At 42.7% G+C, this 18,660-nt stretch overlaps 1 protein-coding gene across 3 annotated transcripts in view; it reads left to right on the top strand.

Moving 5' to 3' along the window:
- The first annotated feature begins 11,278 nt into the window (after nucleotides 1–11,278).
- The window catches only part of PRDM10 (PR/SET domain 10), a 95,754-nt gene continuing 88,372 nt past the window's right edge, over nucleotides 11,279–18,660 (top strand). For all 3 annotated transcript variants that reach the window (XM_032426299.1, XM_032426298.1, XM_032426297.1), the window contains exon 1: nucleotides 11,279–11,493. The gene's annotated coding sequence lies outside the window, so the exon portion shown is untranslated. The remainder of the gene's footprint in view (nucleotides 11,494–18,660) is intronic.

The following is an 18,660-nucleotide window of genomic DNA, read 5'->3' as shown; positions in this document are numbered from 1 at the left end:
ATTTTATATACTTATTTGTGAGAGAGGGAGTGAGAGAGAGATCATGAGCAGGGGGAACGTGTAGAGGGAGAAGCAGGCTCCCCGCGGAGCAGGGAGCCTGATGCTGGACTCGATCCCAGGACCCTGGGATCATGACCTGAGCCAAAGGCCGATGCTTAACTGACTGAGCCACCCAGGCGCCCCTTAATTTATGCTTTTGCATGTATCAATAGTTTATTTATTTTTTCTTGCTGAATAGCACTCCATTGTATGGATATACCACCATATTTTTACCCATTCGTCTGTTAACCGAAATTCCATTCAGTGTTGTTTCTCATATGCAAAGCCTTGTTTGAAAGTTGAGAGTAGGCTTTTCCACACATTTTACATTCATGTTTATTACCTGTATCGGTTCTTGCATATACAATAAACAATGTGATTTGAGAGAAGGCTTTTCCACCCTTAGTACATTCATAGGGTATCTCTCCTACATGAATGTTGTAATATTTAATGAGGTACCACTCCTGCTGAAGATTTTTCCATGTGCATTGTATTTATAAGGCATCTCTCAAACATGAATTTATTACTGAATGTTTTCTCACCTTCCTTACATGAATAGGGTTTATCTGCAAGTATGACTTTTCTAGTGTCTAATGAGACTTGACTTCTTTTTTTTTTTTTTTTTTAAGAGGCTTGACTTCTGAATAAAAGCATTCTCACACCTACTACATGCATAAGATTTCTCTTTTGTCTGGATTATTTGATAATGATGGTTCTCCTTTTGAGTGAAGATTTTCCACATTTATTACAATCATAGAGTTTCTTTCCAGTATGTTTTTTTTTTTAAAGATTTTATTTATTTATTTGAGAGAGAGACAGCATGAGCAGGGAGGAGGGGTAGAGGGAGAGGGAGAAGCAGGCTCCCCGCTGAGCAGGGAGCCCAACGTGGGACTTGATCCCAGGATCCTGGGATCATGACCTAAGCCAAAGGCAGCCGCTTAACCGACTGAGCCACCCAGGCACCCTCCAATATGAATGTTTTGATCTTTAATACAGTATCGCTTCTAGCTAAAGACACTTCCATATTGATTACATTCAGGGGTTTCTTTCCAGTACAAATTTTCTCAGGCTCTGTGAGATTTTTTCACTACTGGAGGCTTTCCCACTTTCTTTATATCCATAGCATTTCTCTTCGGTACGCCTTCTTTGGTGTCTAATGATATTTGAAGAGAATCTTTTCCACATTCATAAGGTTTCTCCTTAGAATGATGAGTATGAAGTTTTTCTATTACAGCTGAAGGATTTTCTGCATTTATTGCTTTTATAGGATTTCCTCCCTCTATAGATTCTTAAATGTAGAGTGAGGGATGAGATTCAAGAAAACACTTGAAAAAAAAAAATAGAGAACACTTGACTACATTCAGCACATGAATGAATGCGCACTCTCCAGTATGCATCTTCTCATGATCTCTAAGTTATTGCTTCAGGCTAAAGGTTTTCTACATTCATTATATTCATGATTTTTTTTTTTTTTTTTTTTTTTTTAATGTGTAAGGAGATTTGAGTTGGCTGGAGGCTTTCCAAGATTCCTTACATGCTATAGTTTCTCTTTTGGGTTATTCTCAGGTATCTGTTGACATTATATTCCTGAAAGAAGACTTTTCTTACAATGATTACCCTTAAATGAGATTACTACAAATAGGATGAACCATAGCATCCTCATTATATTTATAATAATTCTTGCTTACACAGCTTCCCTCATATCAAAATTTTAGTTATGGCCCAAAATTTTCAAACTGAGTCACATTCATAAAGGTGTTTTCTTGAAATAACAATGTTTGATGGAAAGTATATTTCCATTTCATACATTTCCTGCCTTTTACTGTGACTGTGTCTCAGGGGAAAAATGCTATTTGACTTCAAGTCTTCATAATGCTTCCCTCCCTGCTTATTAAACTTCCCAGGCTTCTTCTGGACATCACCTGCTTTCCAATTCTCTCTCAACATCCATGACTCTGGATGTTTGAACTGAAGACAATATCCAGTTTTGTGACTTAAGATCTCTAGGATTCTGGGGCACCTGGCTGACTCAGGCAGAAGGGCATACAACTCTTAATCTTGGGGTTGTGAGTTTGAGCCCCACATTGGGTATAGAGATTACTTAAATAAAGAAAACTTTTAAAAAATCTCTTGGAGGCTGGGCCACAAACAAAAACAGATACCCCATAATAGCAAGTTCTTTTGCAGTCGTCTATTTTTTTTTTAAAGACTTTATTTATTTAAGTAATCTCTAAACCCAATGTGGGGCTTGAACTCATGACCCTGAGATCAAGAGTTGCATGCTCCACCAACTGAGCTAACCAGGGCCCCTCTTTTTTTTTTAAGATTTATTTATTTTGGGGGGGAGGGGTGAAGGGAGAGGAGAGAAATCCTCAAGCAGACTCCCCAGCACAGGGGCTCGATCCCAGGACCGTGGGATCATGACTTGAGCCAAAATTAAGAGTTGGATGCTTAACCCACCGAGCCACCCAGGCACCCCAGGCCCTATTTTTTTAATTTTTATTTTCTACTCCATAATAAGTATATTTAATTTTATATAAAAATAACAATTAAAAATATTTATCTGCTCAATTCCTTAGACTTTTCCTTTCAAATCCAACAAATAAACAAAAACAAACCCAATACTGCTGCTATTTCATAAATGCTTATAACCCCTGCCATCCACATTCAGTACGTAACCCACCCCAACACACACAATCTTGTACCCACATAGTTTCCTACTCACTTTATAATTTTGTCTCAGTTTCTTATGGCTGTCATAACAAAGTACCACCAACTAGGTGCTTAAAACAATAGAAATTTATTCTCTCACACTTCTGGAGGCTAGATTAGTCCAAACTAAAGGTGCGGACAGGCAATGCTCTCTCTCTGAAGACTCTAGGGAAGAACCCTTCTTTGAACTGTTGGCGGTTGCTGGCAATCTTTGGTTTTCTTTGGCCTGTAGATACATCATAGTCCATCTCTCTCTCTTTTTTAAAAAGTATTTTTGGGGCACCTGGGTGGCTCGGTCATTAAGCATCTGCCTTCGGCTCAGGTCATGATCCCAGGGTCCTGGGATCAAGCCCCGCATCGGGTTCCCTGCTCCACGGGAAGCCTGCTTCTCCCTCTCCCACTCCCCCCGCTTGTGCTCCCTCTCTCACTGTGTCTCTCTCTGTCAAATAAATAAATAAAATCTTAAAAAAAAAAAAAAGTATTTTTATTTTTAAGTAATCCCTACATCCAAATTTGGGCTCAAACTTACAACCCCAAGATCAAGAGCCACATGCTCTACTGACTGAACCAGCCAGGTGCCCTCTGCCTCTGTCTTTATATATCTTTCCCTGTGTGATGTGTCTTTATTTTCTCTTCTTCTAAGGACACCTGTCATTATGTTAGGGCCCAACCTATCGAGTATGATATTAACTAATTATAACTGCGAAGACCCTATTTACAAATAAGATCTCAGTCACAGGTTCCAGATATGAACTTTGGAGGACACTATCCAACACGTATAAATTTAAACACTTGGGTGGGGGCATGGGTTAACTGGGTGATAGGCATTAAGGAGGGCACTTGATGAAATGAGCACCGGGAGTTACATGCAATTGATGAATCACTAAATTCTACCTCTGAAACTAATAATATACTATATGTTCATTAAATTGAATTTTTAAAAAAGATTTTATTTATTTATTTGAGAGAGAGAGAGAGAGAGAGAGAGAATGAGTGGGGGGAGGGGCAGGCAGAGGGAGAGGGAGAAGCAGGCTCCCCGTGCAGCGGGGAACTCAATGCAGGGCTCAATCCCAGGACCCTGAGATCAGGTCCCGAGCTGAAGGCAGACACCCAACAGACTGAGCCACCCAGGAGCCCATGTTAAATTGAATTAAAAAAAAAAATTTTTTTTTAAATTAATTTCAAACATTCAGTTACACTCATAGTCATCCACACCTGAACCCTGTTAGATTTTTTTCTGAACAAGAGTGAAGCTCGGGGTGCCTGAGTGGCTCAGGTCATGATCCTGGGGTCCTGGGATGGAGCCCCGCATCAGGTTCCCTGCTCTGCAGGGAGCCTGCTTTGCTCTCTCCCTCTGCCTGCCCTCGCCCTGCTTGTCCTCGCTTGTGCTCTCTCTCTCTCTTTCTGTCAAATAAATAAATAAAATCTTAAAAAAGAAAAAAAAAGAGTGAAGCTCTGAACAACTCTAGCCTGGTCACAAACTCCTCGATTCTTTCTCAGAAGCCCACCCAGTTCCAATATCAGTCATCCCCTTTCCTCAGGATGCAGACCTGAAGCCAAATGACTGGCATTTTTGTTTTTATTGACTATTACCTTGTTTTATTATTTCACACTTATAGAAAAGTTGCAAAAATAGTACAAGAATTACCATACACCTATCATGCAGGTTCTCCCTATGTTAATATTTTAGTCACATGTACATGGAATTTTTTTTTCTTTTTCTGAACTGTTTGAGAATAAGCTGCCTACACAGTTCCCTTCACTTGGTGTGTGTTTCCTAAAAGTAAGAAAATACTTTTATATATCCACAATATAATACTCAAAATCAAGAAATTTACATTTATATGGTATTATTATCTAATCTACAGTTTATTCCAATGTGACCAATTGTTCTCTATACATGTAAAAAAAAAGTTTTTTCCTGGTCCAGAATCCAAATCTGGGGCATTTAGTTGTTGTGTCTTTTTAGTCTCTTTAGTCTGGAACGGTTCCTCAGACTTTGTTTTTCATGACATTAACAATTTTTTTTTTTTTTTTTTAATTTTTTTTATTGTTATGTTAATCCCCATACATTACATCATTAGTTTTAGATATAGTGTTCCATGATTCATTGTTTGTGCATAACACCCAGTGCTCCATGCAGAACGTGCCCTCCTCAATACCCATCACCAGGCTAACCCATCCTCCCAACCCCCTCCCCTCTAGAACCCTCAGTTTGTTTTTCAGAGTCCATCGTCTCTCATGGTTCTTCTCTAACAATTTTTTTTTTTAAGTAGGCTCCATGCCTAATGTGGGACTTGAACTCAAAACCTTGAGATCAAGAGTCACATGCTCTACTGATTGAGCCAACCATAAAGTCCCATAACATTAATATATCTAAGGTGAGTACAGGCCAGTTATCTTATAGAATGTCACTCAGTTTGGGTGTGCCTATTGTTTCCTTATAATCAGATCCGGGTTATTACTTTTTGGCAGCCATATTGCAGAAGTGAAGCTGTAACCTTCTCAGTGCCACAGGGAGAAGCACATGGTCTCCATTGTCCTATTCCTGAGGATAGTAACTTTGCTTTAAAAAAAAAAATTATTTATTTGAGAGAGAGAGAGCACACAGACGTGTGAGCACAAGCAGGGGGAGGGGCAGAGGGAGAAGCAGACTCCCCACTGAGCAGGGAGCCCAACTTAGGACCCTATGATCATGACCTAAGACAAAGGCAGATGCTTAACCCACTGAGCCACGCTGGCGCCCCCTTAGGATAGTAACTTTGATCACTATGATGGTATCTCCAAATTTCTCCATTATAAAGTTATCTTTTTCCTTGTAACTCATAAGTATCTTTTGTGGAGATATTTCAAGACCGTGTTGACATCAAGCCATCAAATTTTCATCTATTGGTTTCAGTACACACCTACAATTCTTGTTTGAGAAACTAATAATTGTTTTGGTTGCTGTCAAATGACAGTTTTTCTTTTTCCAGCATTCCTTTTTCTTTATTCATTTGTTTTCCTCTGTAATGATGAGCTTTCCCTTTTCACTCACTTTGTTGTTAACCTTTGTAAACCCCTCACTCTGTTGCCAGCTCTGTGATACATTTAAGAAAGGCCTTTTACAAAGCCCATATACAGCATTTTAGCTGTTTCTGTTGGCCTATCTTATCTGCTACACTGTTGGCAACAGGTGTCAGTTTTCACCTCCCATTCTTTCTTCAGGCAACTCCTGTTATGTTTCCTAACCCTCCCCTGAAACTGCTATTGACAAGTTATCAGCTACTTCCACTCCATCTTTCCAGATCCACAGGTTATCTGACTTCCTCTTTTTTTTTTTTTTTTAAGATTTTATTTATTTGAGAGAGAGAGAGTGAAAAAGCACTAGCAGGGGGAGTGGCAGAGGGAGAAGCAGGCTCCCTGCTGGGCAGGGAGCACAATGTAGGGCTCCATCCCAGGACCCTGGGATCACGACTCAAGCTGAAGGCAGATGCCCAATTCACTGAGCCACCCAGGAGCCCCTGACTTTATCTTTCTTTACCTCTCGGTAATATTAGCTGCAGCTGACTACTACACCCTTCTTGAAACACTTCTTTCTTTTTTTTTTTTTTTTTTTTTTAAAGATTTTTGTTTATTTATTTGACAGAGAGAGATACACAGCGAGAGAGAGAACACAAGCAGGGGGAGTGGGAGAGGGAGAAGCAGGCTTCCCGCAGAGCAGGGAGCCCGATGCGGGGCTCGATCCCAGGACTCCGGGATCATGACCTGAGCCGAAGGCAGACGCTTAACGACTGAGCCACCCAGGCGCCACCTTGAAACACTTCTTTCTTGAGGCTTCTCAGACACCATCCTCTTCTGTTCTCCTCCTGTTTTATTGGCCTTAACAATCTCTTTTGTTGATTCTCCTCCTATCCTTCATCTCCAAATTCAGCAGCTCCCAACCGCTTAATCCTGGACCCTCTTGTGCTCTCCATATACACTCTCTCCCCCACCTAAGCCTTATTAGATGACCTTATCTAATTAGACTTCATGTAGGGGCGCCTGGGTGGCTCAGTTGTTAAGCGTCTGTCTTCGGCTCAGGTCATGATCCCAGGATCCTGGGATCGAGCCCCACATCAGGATCCCTGCTCGGCGGGAAGCCTGCTTCTCCCTCTCCCACTCCCCCTGCTTATGTTCCCTTTCTCGCTGTGTCTCTCTCTGTCAAATACATAAATAAAATCTTTAAAGAAAAAAAATAATAATTAGACTTCATGTAACCTTATGTATTTAAGTTTTTTTTAATAAGCACTATGCCCAACATGGGGCTTGAACTCACAACCCCGAGATCAAGAGTCGCATGTTCCACCGACTAAGCCAGCCAGGAGCCCCAACCTTATGTATTTAAATACAATTTATAGTCTGATGAATCCTGAAATTGTATCATAGCCCTGATCTCTCCTTGAATTCCAACCGCCAATATAGTATGTCCAATTGGATTTCTAAAATGTATACTTCAAACTTAGCATGACCACAATGGAACACTTAATTTTCTTACCATTTCTCTCCCAGTCTTTCCAATTTCAGTGGAGCCATCAACATTCACTTGGTCACTCAAGACTCAATTGTTCTTTCTTCTTTTTTTTTTTTTTTAGTCTCAATTTTTCAAGTCATTCTTGATCACTCTGTTGTCATCACTAGAAACCCCCACTCTGTTCCATTGTCTTATCTATTTGCAAGCTCTGTGGCTTTACCTCCAAAGCATATCTGGTACCCACACACTTCTCCCATTTACACTACTCCTATTTTAGTCAAGATCACCAATTTCTTGCTTAGAGTATATTGCAACAGACTCCTAACTATCCTCCTTGTCTCTTATTTCTCCCCCTCTCGCCGAACAAGATAAGCACCCTAGAGCAGCCAGAATTATCTTAAAAAAAAAAAAAAGTTATACCCCTGCTTAAAATGTCCAACTACTTTAAATTGCACTTAAAATACAATAACAACTCTAATACCATAGCATTCAAAACCTTGTATGATCTGGTTGTATGATCTTAGTATCTCTTCAAGTTTTCTTGTATCACTATACTCCTTGCCTTATATTCTAGCAACTCTAGCTTTCTTATTGTTTTTAGTGTGAAAAAAAATTTCAACGCAAAAATCCCTGCCTTTATGGAGCTTTCACTCTAAAAATGGCAAGATTTCATTCTTTTTTATGGCCAAGTAATATTCGTGTGTGTGTGTGTATGTGTGTGTGTGTACCACATCTTCTTTATCCCTTCATCCGTCGATGGACATTTGGGCTCTTTCCATGATTTGTCTATTGTTGAGAATGCTGCTATAAACATAGGGGTGCATGTATCCCTTCGAATCAATATTTTTGTATCATTTGGGTAAATACCTAGTAGTGCAATTGCTGGGTGGTAGGGTAGTTCTATTTTTAACTTTTTGAGGAACCTCTATACTGTTTTCCACAGTGGCTGCACCAGTTTGCATTCCCACCAACAGTGCATGAGGGTTCCCCTTTCTCCACATCCTCACCAACATCTGTTGTTTCCCGTGTTGTTAATTTTAATGGCTGGACTTTTTTTTTTTTTTTTTTTCAATATTCAAGTCTCAGCCCAAATGTGAGTATCCTAGAAAAGACTTCTTTGGGGGTGCCTGGGTGGCTCAGTAGTTAAGCATCTGCCTTCAGCTCAGCTCAGGTCATCATCCCGGGGTCCTAGGTTCGAGCCCCATGTCTGGCTCCCTGCTCGGCAGGAAGCCTGCTTCTCCCTTTTCTCCTTGTCTGTGCTCTCTCTTGTCACCTGTTTCTCTCTCAAATAAATAAATAAAACCTTTAAAAAAAAAAGACTTCTTTGACACTCTAAGTTGCCAGCATTTCCCACACTTTACATTTTCCTGCTTTACTTTTTTTTTTTTTTTAAAGATTTTATTTATTTGAGGGGAGCCTGGTTGGCTCAGTCAGTTAAACGTCTGCCTTCGGCTCAGGTCATGATCCCAGAATCCTGGGATCGAGCCCCACATCAGGCTCCCTGCTCTGCGGGAAGCCTGCTTCTCCCTCTCCTACTCCTCCTGCTTGTGTTCTCTCTCTCGCTATGTCTCTCTCTGTCAAATAAATAAAAAAAGAAAGATTTGTTTAAAAAAAAAAAAAGATTTGTTTGAGAGAGAGCTCGCAAGAGCAGGGGAAGGGGGAGTTGGAGGGGGAGGGAGAAGCAAATTCTCCGCTGAGCAGGGAGTCCTATGGCGGCTCGATCCCAGGACCCTGGGATCATGACCTGAGTGGAAGGCAGGCACTTAACCAACTGAGCCACCCAGGTGCCCCTGCTTTATTTTCTTTATAGCACTTATCACCTGGAATTATCTTAATTTCTTCTGTTGCCTCTACTATATACAGTACATATTCAATAAATATTTAAATATTAATAAATAAATTCAATAGTATACCAAAATGAGTGAATTTTACTGAGTATAAATTTAAAATTAAAAATTTATATGAGGGTCACCTGGTTGACTCAGTCATTAGAGAGTGTACCTCTTGATCTCGGGGTTGTGAGTTTGAGCCCCACATTGGGTGTAGAGAATACTTAAAAAACAATCTTAAAAAAATATATGAAATGCAGGTTGCTGAGGTTCACTCAAGGTCTTCTGAATAAAAAATTTTTGGGGTGGTGTCCAACTGTAATATGTGTGCCCTCTAAAGTTTCAGACCATTTCTCAAAGTTCATGAGGGTAACTTGTGCTCTGTAGTCCAGATAGCACCCCTCCTCATGTCAACTTCCCTTTTGGGTTCCTTGACATTTCTGGTCAGCAGACCTCATTTGGGACCATCTTAATCCATCAGAGAGTGTGATATGTCAAATCTCAAAATGGGGAAAGTTTTCTCTAGAGGCCAAAGGATACAGGAGCAGACCTGTCCAGCCTCTGGCATTGTCTGTCCACTGACGGGGCTAGAGGGGAACACTGGAATGACTTTCTTAACCAATATAATCTTTCCTAAGGCAACTGACTTCCATGTGTCCAGTGAAGAGTTACTTGCATCTGCCTCATCAGGTGGCAGGTGGGTGGCACGGCCTCAAGAGACAAAGCAGGGCACCCCATCTGAGGGAGAGCCCTCCACCGCGCGGGCACCTGCCCTCGCCACCCCAAATACGTTTCCTTCTCAGTTAAATTCAACAAGTGTTTATGGACCACCTCATTCTAAGTCTGTGCAGCCTCGTCCCTGTGGAGGAACAAGACATGGTCTAGTTATCAAGTTGCTAACGAGGCAATCAACTGTCTTGAAGTTTTTAAAAACGCAATGTTCTCCTACTCTTTCCACTTTGTTTCCAGTTTTTTTTAAATAAAACAGTGAGGAGGACATTGTTGAATGGATTTTACAGATTCCCCTCCCCACCCTTGGATGTATTCTATTCTCAAGTCTTTTGCTTAGTTGTGCTTTCTTCCTCTTTTTCTTCGTTAGCCAATTAGTTTAGCAGTTTTGTCTGTTTTATCACCAGTAACACTTCATTCGTTTAAGTTCCAGGTTGGGAGGTATTTTTACATGTAGATCTCAATCTTCAAAACAATGTAGCAAGGTAGATGTTTTGGAGGGGAAAACTGCTCCCTGAATGTCCAAAGGTTCAAGGTCTCTTCCAGATCTAGTTGCCATTCCTATTAGGGGTTGCTATCTAGGGCTGGGCGTCTTGCTCCAAAGCTTGGGTTCCTTTCTGTGCACTTGGCTGCCCTTTGGGAAGGCAATTTTACGGGATGGTAGGATGTGGAAGCCTGAGGTTAAGAAATGAGGTTAAGATCGAGTCACTGGTTAATCAGTGTTGAATAATACTTCGTGTTTCTGAAAAAATGGGAAGAGGGAAAAGGAGAGATGCGGTGAGGCGCTCCAGGGTTTGGCAAGGACTGAGCACACACGCAGTGGCGGGGTCAGGGGTGGGAGGCACCGTCAGCCCAGGATGAGCGCGCGGCGGGCGCCGTACACCCAGACGCCTGGAGCCCGAGGCCCAGGAAGGCGCATGCCGACCGGCCGAGGCCCGTGCTGCGTTCGGGGTTCGCGCGTAGCATCGGTTCAGCTGAGCTCCGCAGGCAGGTCGGCCTCAGGTGCAAAACTGTGTGAGCGCGCCAAGCCGGAGCACGCCCGTAAGCCGGCGGCGCGCTCGTCCCGCCACGTCCCCTGGCTCGGCGTCTCAGGACACCGGGCCTCTCGGGTGTCGGGGGGGGGGGCGCTGGCTCGCACCCCAATGAGCACTCCATCCCCTCTACCTGGGCCACCGAGGCTGGACGTTTCCCCACCTCGGCAGCCACGGGACCCTTAGGGCCGGCTTGACCCTGAATTCGAAGAGTCGGCTTTTCTGATTGGCTTAGAGTACAAACGCAGGCGAGCGCTGCCTGAGACCCGCTCTTTGATTGGGTTTTAAATGAACAGCAGAGCACGAAATAAAGAGGCCTTCAGTCATTGGGCCATTGTGTGAATCTCCTTTTGGCTTTCTCTGCCGCCTGAATAAGCGTCTCAGGATCTTCGTCATGAGTCTTAAATCTGGGCCTGTCAGTTCGCCCCAGCGTTACTCGTCTCTAGGCAGGGCATGGGGTTTACAGAGTTCAACCAATCGCATAACGTCGAGATCAGGTTGCCAGGCAGATTATGCTAATAAGGCCCCGCCTTTTATGCTGCTCCCACTCTGCGGCGGGAAGAACCACCTGGAGGTGGCGGGGGGGGTTTGATTTCCATCACCCCTAGGGAGAGAGGATCGGGGACCCGCTGATCTTCCAGCTCCCCTCACCCAACGTCGTGTAAGTACCTAAAGGATTAAGGGAACCGGATAAGCCAGCGTCCAGAGTACCCCATCGACTGGGAGGGTGTTTCGTCTTTGCTTAGTCCCACCCAAAATGGCGCCAAGCTCTTTCCGCGTCTCAGAGCCCGGCCGGGGCCAACCGACCGCGGACCCGGGTGGGGGGGGAAACTGATGGTGGTGGTGGGGGGGAGAAATCCCGGCGGCACCGCCCGATGGTACAGTCCAGCCGGGGCTGGGACAAGGCACCTCACTCGGGGTGGGGGGTCAAACCATCTGCACCTTCCAAGGGGAAAGGGGCAAAACCCCCTAAAGGAGCCCCTCCTGGCGCTGCGTTCAGCGATGGCTTCGGCGCCTCTTGGCCCCTGCCTCCCCCGCGCGCAGCCTCCCCCCTGCGACCCCCGAGTGGCTCGCACGCTCCGCCGGCCGCGCGCACCTCTCCTCCCCTGCCCGCGTTGGTTGGGCCGGGACGGCAGTTGGGCGCCCTGCGCGCTCCTGCCGCAGCGGTTGGGCCGGCGCTCGGGGTGCGGCGGCCGCTCGGGGTGCAGCGGGCGGTCTCCGCCCGCCGGGTACCCGGGGGGCAGCGCGGGGGTGGCGGCGCGGCCCGGGCCTCGGGGCCAGGCGGGCAGCCGGCCGGCGCGATGGAGGGCTCCCTCGGATGGGGCGCCCTGCTTTGTCTCGTGAGGCCGCGCCACCCACCTGCCATTGATTGCGGGTCCCCCCCTCCCAGTCCCATATTTACAAGTTGGCGTCGCCGGGACCCGGGGAGGCCCGGCTTGGAGGGGCGTGCGGATAGCACGTTTGGGTCAGTCTTGGTAAACAGCGTCCCGGGGTGGGCAGGGCGGAGGCCGAGGTCAACCTGCGCTCGGTGTTGCGTGCAAAGGCGTGAGCCAGAGGTCCTTTGGGAGCGGGTTGATGGTGTAGAGATTCCAGCCGATCATCAGCTTTCGTTAAGCCTTTTTTAGTCAGTAGCCAGGTATTAGGTACTCTACCAAGGAAAATGAACGCAGCGCTGTTGAATTTTGCGTGCGTGCGTGTTTCGCCTTGCTTGGCGGATTTGTTGGATTTCAGTCAATTTTCAATCAATGTTTGTGTACGCTTAAGCCCAGAGAGGGCTGGTTTTGGTGCTGTCATCGAGGATTAAGTGTGCGATGAGTCCTACCCAGCTCAGCCATGTGCCTAATTCTGCACCATCGTCTGTTCAAATCTTGTTCCACAAAGTTTTTTAACCTCAACAGTACTTAACTTTCATTATTTTAAAACCAACAAAATCACTCGTGACTGTTTTGTGACCTCTTTCCACCACCCGTTACTTTGTTATCCCTCTCCCAATTGCAGTAAGCTCTTTGAAGGCAGGAAGGTACACTGTTTTTGGTACTCTTCTACCCATTCCATTCCCGGCACCACAATAGTTTCCACGCTGATGAATCATAGTTACATGTTACTCTAGAATTGAGAAAATGGCCTTTGTTGGGGGGCAAAGCCGCGTTTTAAAGTAGTGCTGATTCAATCTGGTATATTTAGAAGTCTACCTTTACTTTTTTAGTGAGTAGAGGTGAAATGGACAAAAAAGGGGCCGTTTTAAAGTGAACAATTTAGGGTCGCCTGGGTGGCTCAGTCGGTTAAGCGTCTGTCTTGCCTTCGGCTCAGGTTATGATCCCAGGTCTTGGGATAGATGGAGTCCCGCACTGGGCTCCTTGCTCAATGGGGAGCTTGCTTCTCCCTCTGCGGGGCCCCCTGCTTGTGCTCTCTCTGACAAGTAAATAAATAAAATCTTAAAAAAATAAAGAAAGAAAACAATTTGTAGTAGATCTACATTTTAAAATTTTGGGCCAAGAGGTTATTCCCAACCTTGATTCCTTGACCATCCACTCTTGGCTCTCCTTTGTTTTGCAAGGGTGCTTACCTGCTTTCTCTTTTCCTAAATGAACCATTTTTAGTTTCCAAATGTTGTGCAGCACAAGTATTAATCTGCGCATCATATATTGTACATGTGAATGTAATCAAGTATGTATTATAGATAAGGCAAAGTTCATGTCTTCAAGGGCCCTGAATGCTTTTTGCTTAGAATATGGTGGTATAAGGGATAGCCTATCAATCCGATATAATACTAAATTGATTGGTACAACCTCAGTTTCCACTTGTCTAATTTTATTTTTTCTTACTAGTTTTAACAATAATTTATGATCATTGTAGAAAACACAGAAAATATAGAAACAGGTTAAAATAAAAATTACCTAAAGTAAAATTACCACAGATAATCCTTGCTGATATTTTAGTGTGCTTCAAATCTTGGTGTGTGTATGAAACATTTTTACAAACTTGGCATCATATTTGGCTTTTGTTTCTAGTTTTGTTTTTCATGTAGATCGGTACTCTAATGACTTCACTGATGATTTGCCACTGTAGTACTTTTCCCCATTGCTTGAAGGGGGCATTATGAAACCCTCTGAACTGAAAGAATTATAACATTTGATTCATTTTACTTTTTAGAAACATGTCCTAATGGGATAGGTTTCTGAGTAACACGCAGAGTTGATCAGAGTTGAAAAATATTGAGCTATAATTATAGTTTCCTTAATTTTACATTTCAAGCACTAGTAAACACATTGTAACTACATACTTTCAGTTGGTAAAAGTGATAAACTACTAAACATGTTGTCATTGCAGTGTTTGAATTGTTTAGTCAGTTTGTTTTAAAATTGAATGCTGATGTACTTTGACCTATTACCACCTAAAATAATCTTCCCCTGCCCCACCTCTTTTCCCAGAGTGTAGACACACCCCCTCCAGGAATTTGTATGTTTTTTATAAGCAGAATTTATTACTGCTTAAATTTATCATAGGTACTTTAATAGATTAGCAAATGAGAATTTGGTCTGGTGTCTAGAAAGAGCTAGTGAGTTAAGAAAAAGGAAATGTTTGCTAGGAGCAAATCTTTGCAGAATGGTCCCTCTGGGATTCTCCTGGAGTACTGTGTAGGGGAAGGAAGGTAAGGGGGAGCTGCTGACTTCATTATTTTGGTCAGTCTCCTTTGAAGTCTTCTTCTCCCTCTTCTGGCATGATACTGTTTACCTGATTTACTTGAATCACTGCTAAATCTGGTCTCTGTCCTTTTTTGTTCTCAAGGCTACAACCATATTTCAAGATTCATGTGGAACATTCTGAACTAGTGCCTTTCCAGTTTATTTCCTCCCCCTCCTTCTGTGACATGGATACTTCACTATTAGTACTGAAACATTATTTCCATTCCCTTCCCCAGATCCTTCAGTGGTTTACAAATTACCTGTGTAGATTTTAAATTTGTTCAGGTTGTGGAAAGCACCTGGAAGTAGGTTTTGTTTTGTTTTGTTTTTTGATAACTTTGAAATAGTTAGAAAATTCCTTGGCGGGGGTGGGGGTGGGGGGTGGTGGGGGTGAGGAAATGGAGAGGGAGGGGGGAGATTATGGATAATCTCAAATAACAATTATAGCAAGACTAGTTACAATGTAGAGAAAACAAACATTATAGGATCAACACTGCAATATTTTAAGAACCCCAAGTAGATTGCTGAAAGGTCATTATCTGCTAAAATGGTCCATTATTGTTTGTTATTCATTTCCTAGTTGAACTCTTATTTCAACATTAGAATATTGGAGCTACAATCTCCCTTTCTTGATCCATGTCTTTCACTTTCTAGGTCTGATTTGCTGGTTGTAACCCACGGCCTTTTTCCGATTGTGATTTTTAGAAGAGCTATCCCTTAGATCTGTGCAATCCAATATGGTAGCCACTGGCCACACGTGGCTGTGGAGCACTTGAAATTTGCCTAGTGCTGTAAGTGTAAAATACTTTTATGCCAGATTTTGAGATTCAGTGGGAAAAAAAAATTCAATTGATAAAATGTTGATTATAAAATTTATTTATTTATTTTTAAGTAATCTCTATACCCAATGTTGGGCTTGTACTCATGACCCCGAGATCAAGAGTCACGTGCTTTTCCCACTGAGCCAGCCAGGTGCTCTTAAAATATTGATTATATGTTGAAATGATAATATGTTACATATACTAGGTTAAATAATTATATTATTGCAATTTCACCTGTTTCAACTTTTAAAAAAATGTGGCTACAGAAGATTTAAAATTACATATGTGGCTTGCCTGTGTGGCTTGCATGGTATTTCTGTTGAACTGCGGGGCCTTAGACTTAGTTTAATGGGAGTGGGGTGTTTCCAAGTAGCAGTAAGCCCTCATACAATGTATTATCTTTTGGTTTCTATAGTTTCATCTAATAGATACTGCTAATATGTAGGTGTGCCTGATTTTTTTCCTAATGCTTATGATAGCTCTCACAGAAGCATTATTCTTTTGAAGAAAACCTTAAAACCACTTATAGGTAATTGAGTTAACTGTTACTGAATTAATAAACTCAATTAATCATTTGAACTTAAAATAATAAAATGAAAATCTATTGAGCACATAATCCATTAAAAAAAAGTCAAGCTAAGCATAATCAGCTGAATTTTACCAAACTTGGTCTGCTACTTACTCATTGATTTTTATAATGTGTCATTTTTTCAAAGATTTAAGAAATACTTCTGGGAGAAAGTTGAAATTGAGAAAATCAAGCTCACATTTTTTTTTCCTCCTATGATTTAGGAAGAGGGCCACGATAGTTTAATTCCAAGTGTGGAACACTTTGGACCAGCTCATGGGACAACTCTCCTTTTAAAAAAACACAAAAGAGTCATAGCTTACAGATAAAACCATGTTCTTTTTATGCCTGTATTTGAAAACAAATATTTCCTTCTACCCTGTATGGAGGTTTGGTATGTTGTAGCATTGAACAGCATGGGCTCTGCAGGCAAAGAAACCTAGATTCATAGACTAGATTCAATTGACTCATCTTGGGCCCACTACATAAAATCTGTAAGCTTAGTTTCTTTCTTTCTTTTTCTTTCTTTTTTTTTTTTTTTAAGATTTTATTAACTTATTTGACAGAGGAAGAGAGCACACAAGCAGGGGGAGAGGCAGGCAGAGGGAGAGGGAGAAGTAGACTCCCCGCTGAGCAAGGAGCCCAACATAGGACTTGATCCCAAGACCTTGGGGTCATGACATGAGCCAAAGGCAGACACTTAACTGAGTCACCCAGGCACCCCCGCCCCCTTTTTAAAGATTTTATTTATTTATTTGACAGAGTAGTTTCTTTATTAAATCATATAACTAGTTTTTTTAAGATTTATTTATATTTTAGAGAGAGACAGCAAGAGAGACAGAGAGCCTGGTGTGGAGGGGCAGAGGGAAAGGGAGAGTCTCAAGAAGATTCTGTGCTGTGCTGAGGGCTGAGCGCAGAGCCCCATGCGTGGCTCGATCTCACCACCCTGAGATCACAACCTCAGCCGAAACCAAGAGTCAGTTGCTCAATGGACTGCGCCACCCAGGCACCCATCATTTAACTAGTTCTTAATTATTAATGGGGATAATAATAGTACCAATCTCATAGTCTTGGTGTGAGAATGCTTGTTATCAGGCACTGCAATAATATAAATGGCTCAGTAACAAAGCACATAGTGATCAGTGGCTCAGTGACTACCGATTTTGGACCCTCTGCTTCAGCCAAACCAGTCTTCCCACTGTCCCTGAAGTTTTCTGGAGTTTTCCTTCATGTTTTCACACCTTCATTTCTCAAATGGAATGTTTGTGTCATCCCCCCAACCCCCACCTCCTCCTCTAGTTCTGTCCACCAAAATCCCACCCATCTTTCTTGAGCAGTTGGTTGGTAAACTTTTTTTCGGTAAAGAACCAGGGAGTAAATATTTGTGGTTTTGTGGGCCATATGGTCCCTGTTACAACTGCTCCTTCACCCCTGTCATGTGAAGCATGGCTGTGTTCCAATTAAACTTTATTTATGGACCCCAAAGTGTGATGTACTATAACTTTCATGTGTTATGAAATACTCTTTTTTTGGAGTCTTTTCAACTATTTTATTTTATTATTTAAAAAAATATTTTATTTATTTGAGAGAGAGCACACGCAGAAGCAGGGGGGAGGGGTAGAGGGAAAAGCAGACTCCCCGCCAAGCAGGGAGCCCAATGTGGGACTTCATCCCAGGACCCTGGGATCATGACCTGAGCTGGAGGCAGACGCTTAACAGACTGAGCCACCCAAGAGCCCTTTTTCAAGTATTTTAAAATGTAAAAACCATTCTTAGCTCACAGGCTATATCCAAAAACAGGTGTTGAGGCACCCTTGGGCTGTAGTTTGCCAACCCCTACACACATTCTTCATTGAGTTCCTGTTGACCATCTTACTTGAAAGTGATCCCTTGGGGCTCCTGGGTGGCTCAGTAGTTAAGTGTCTGCCTTCAGCTCAGGTCATGATCCCAGGGTCCTGGGATCGAGTCCCGCATCGGGCTCCTTGCTCCGCAGGAAGCCTGCTTCTCCCTCTCCTACTCCCCCTGCATGTGTTCCCTCTCTCACTGTGTCTCTCTCTGTCAAATAAGTAAATAAAATCTTAAAAAAAAAAAAAAAAGAAAGTGATCCCTTTTGTCTCTGAATGTCCTACAGGATTTTTGTACTGTTTTGTAATAATAGCATTTATTGAGTACTTAATTTGTATCATGTAGCAATTATTTATGCTTATTTCTTGTTTCCTAAATATGTTATAAATTCCGAGAAGTGATGGATAGATTTTAGCCTCCTCATATAGAATGCAGTACAAGAATGCCATTTCCTTACTGGATTCTAAGATGTTTGGAGGAATAAAGGAGTGAAGGTAATTAATTTTAAGATATTCGAGGTGATTTCCTAGATTTTCTCCCTTTTACTTCAGAATTTTTATTTTTTGTGTGCAAATCTCTTCTTGCTTGAAAATCTTGAGGCCAGTCTGTTTTCGGTCTTACTACAAACTGTGATTATAGGCAACCTTATTATCATGTCCTTCTGATGGCGGAATAGCTCTAACACCTGTGGCTAATTGTTGCTTTGCGTTTGACTAAACTTTTTCGTGTGTTTTCTAAGGCATCTGTTTACATTTCATCCTTAATGTGTGACACTGACAGAACAGTATTGTAACTAGTTTACAGATGAGAATAAGGAGACAATTTAGTGAATGATGTGGGAGCGGTGGGAGCTAAGGCTAGGAGCAAGGTGTGTGGGTTCTCAATCTCAGGCAACGGTGTGTATATTA

This window comes from Phoca vitulina, unplaced genomic scaffold (genome assembly GCF_004348235.1).
Source record: "Phoca vitulina isolate PV1807 unplaced genomic scaffold, GSC_HSeal_1.0 scaffold34, whole genome shotgun sequence".
Taxonomy (NCBI): domain Eukaryota; kingdom Metazoa; phylum Chordata; class Mammalia; order Carnivora; family Phocidae; genus Phoca; species Phoca vitulina.
Note: the sequence above shows the minus strand (reverse complement) of the source record. Positions and strands in the feature narration are given on the sequence as shown.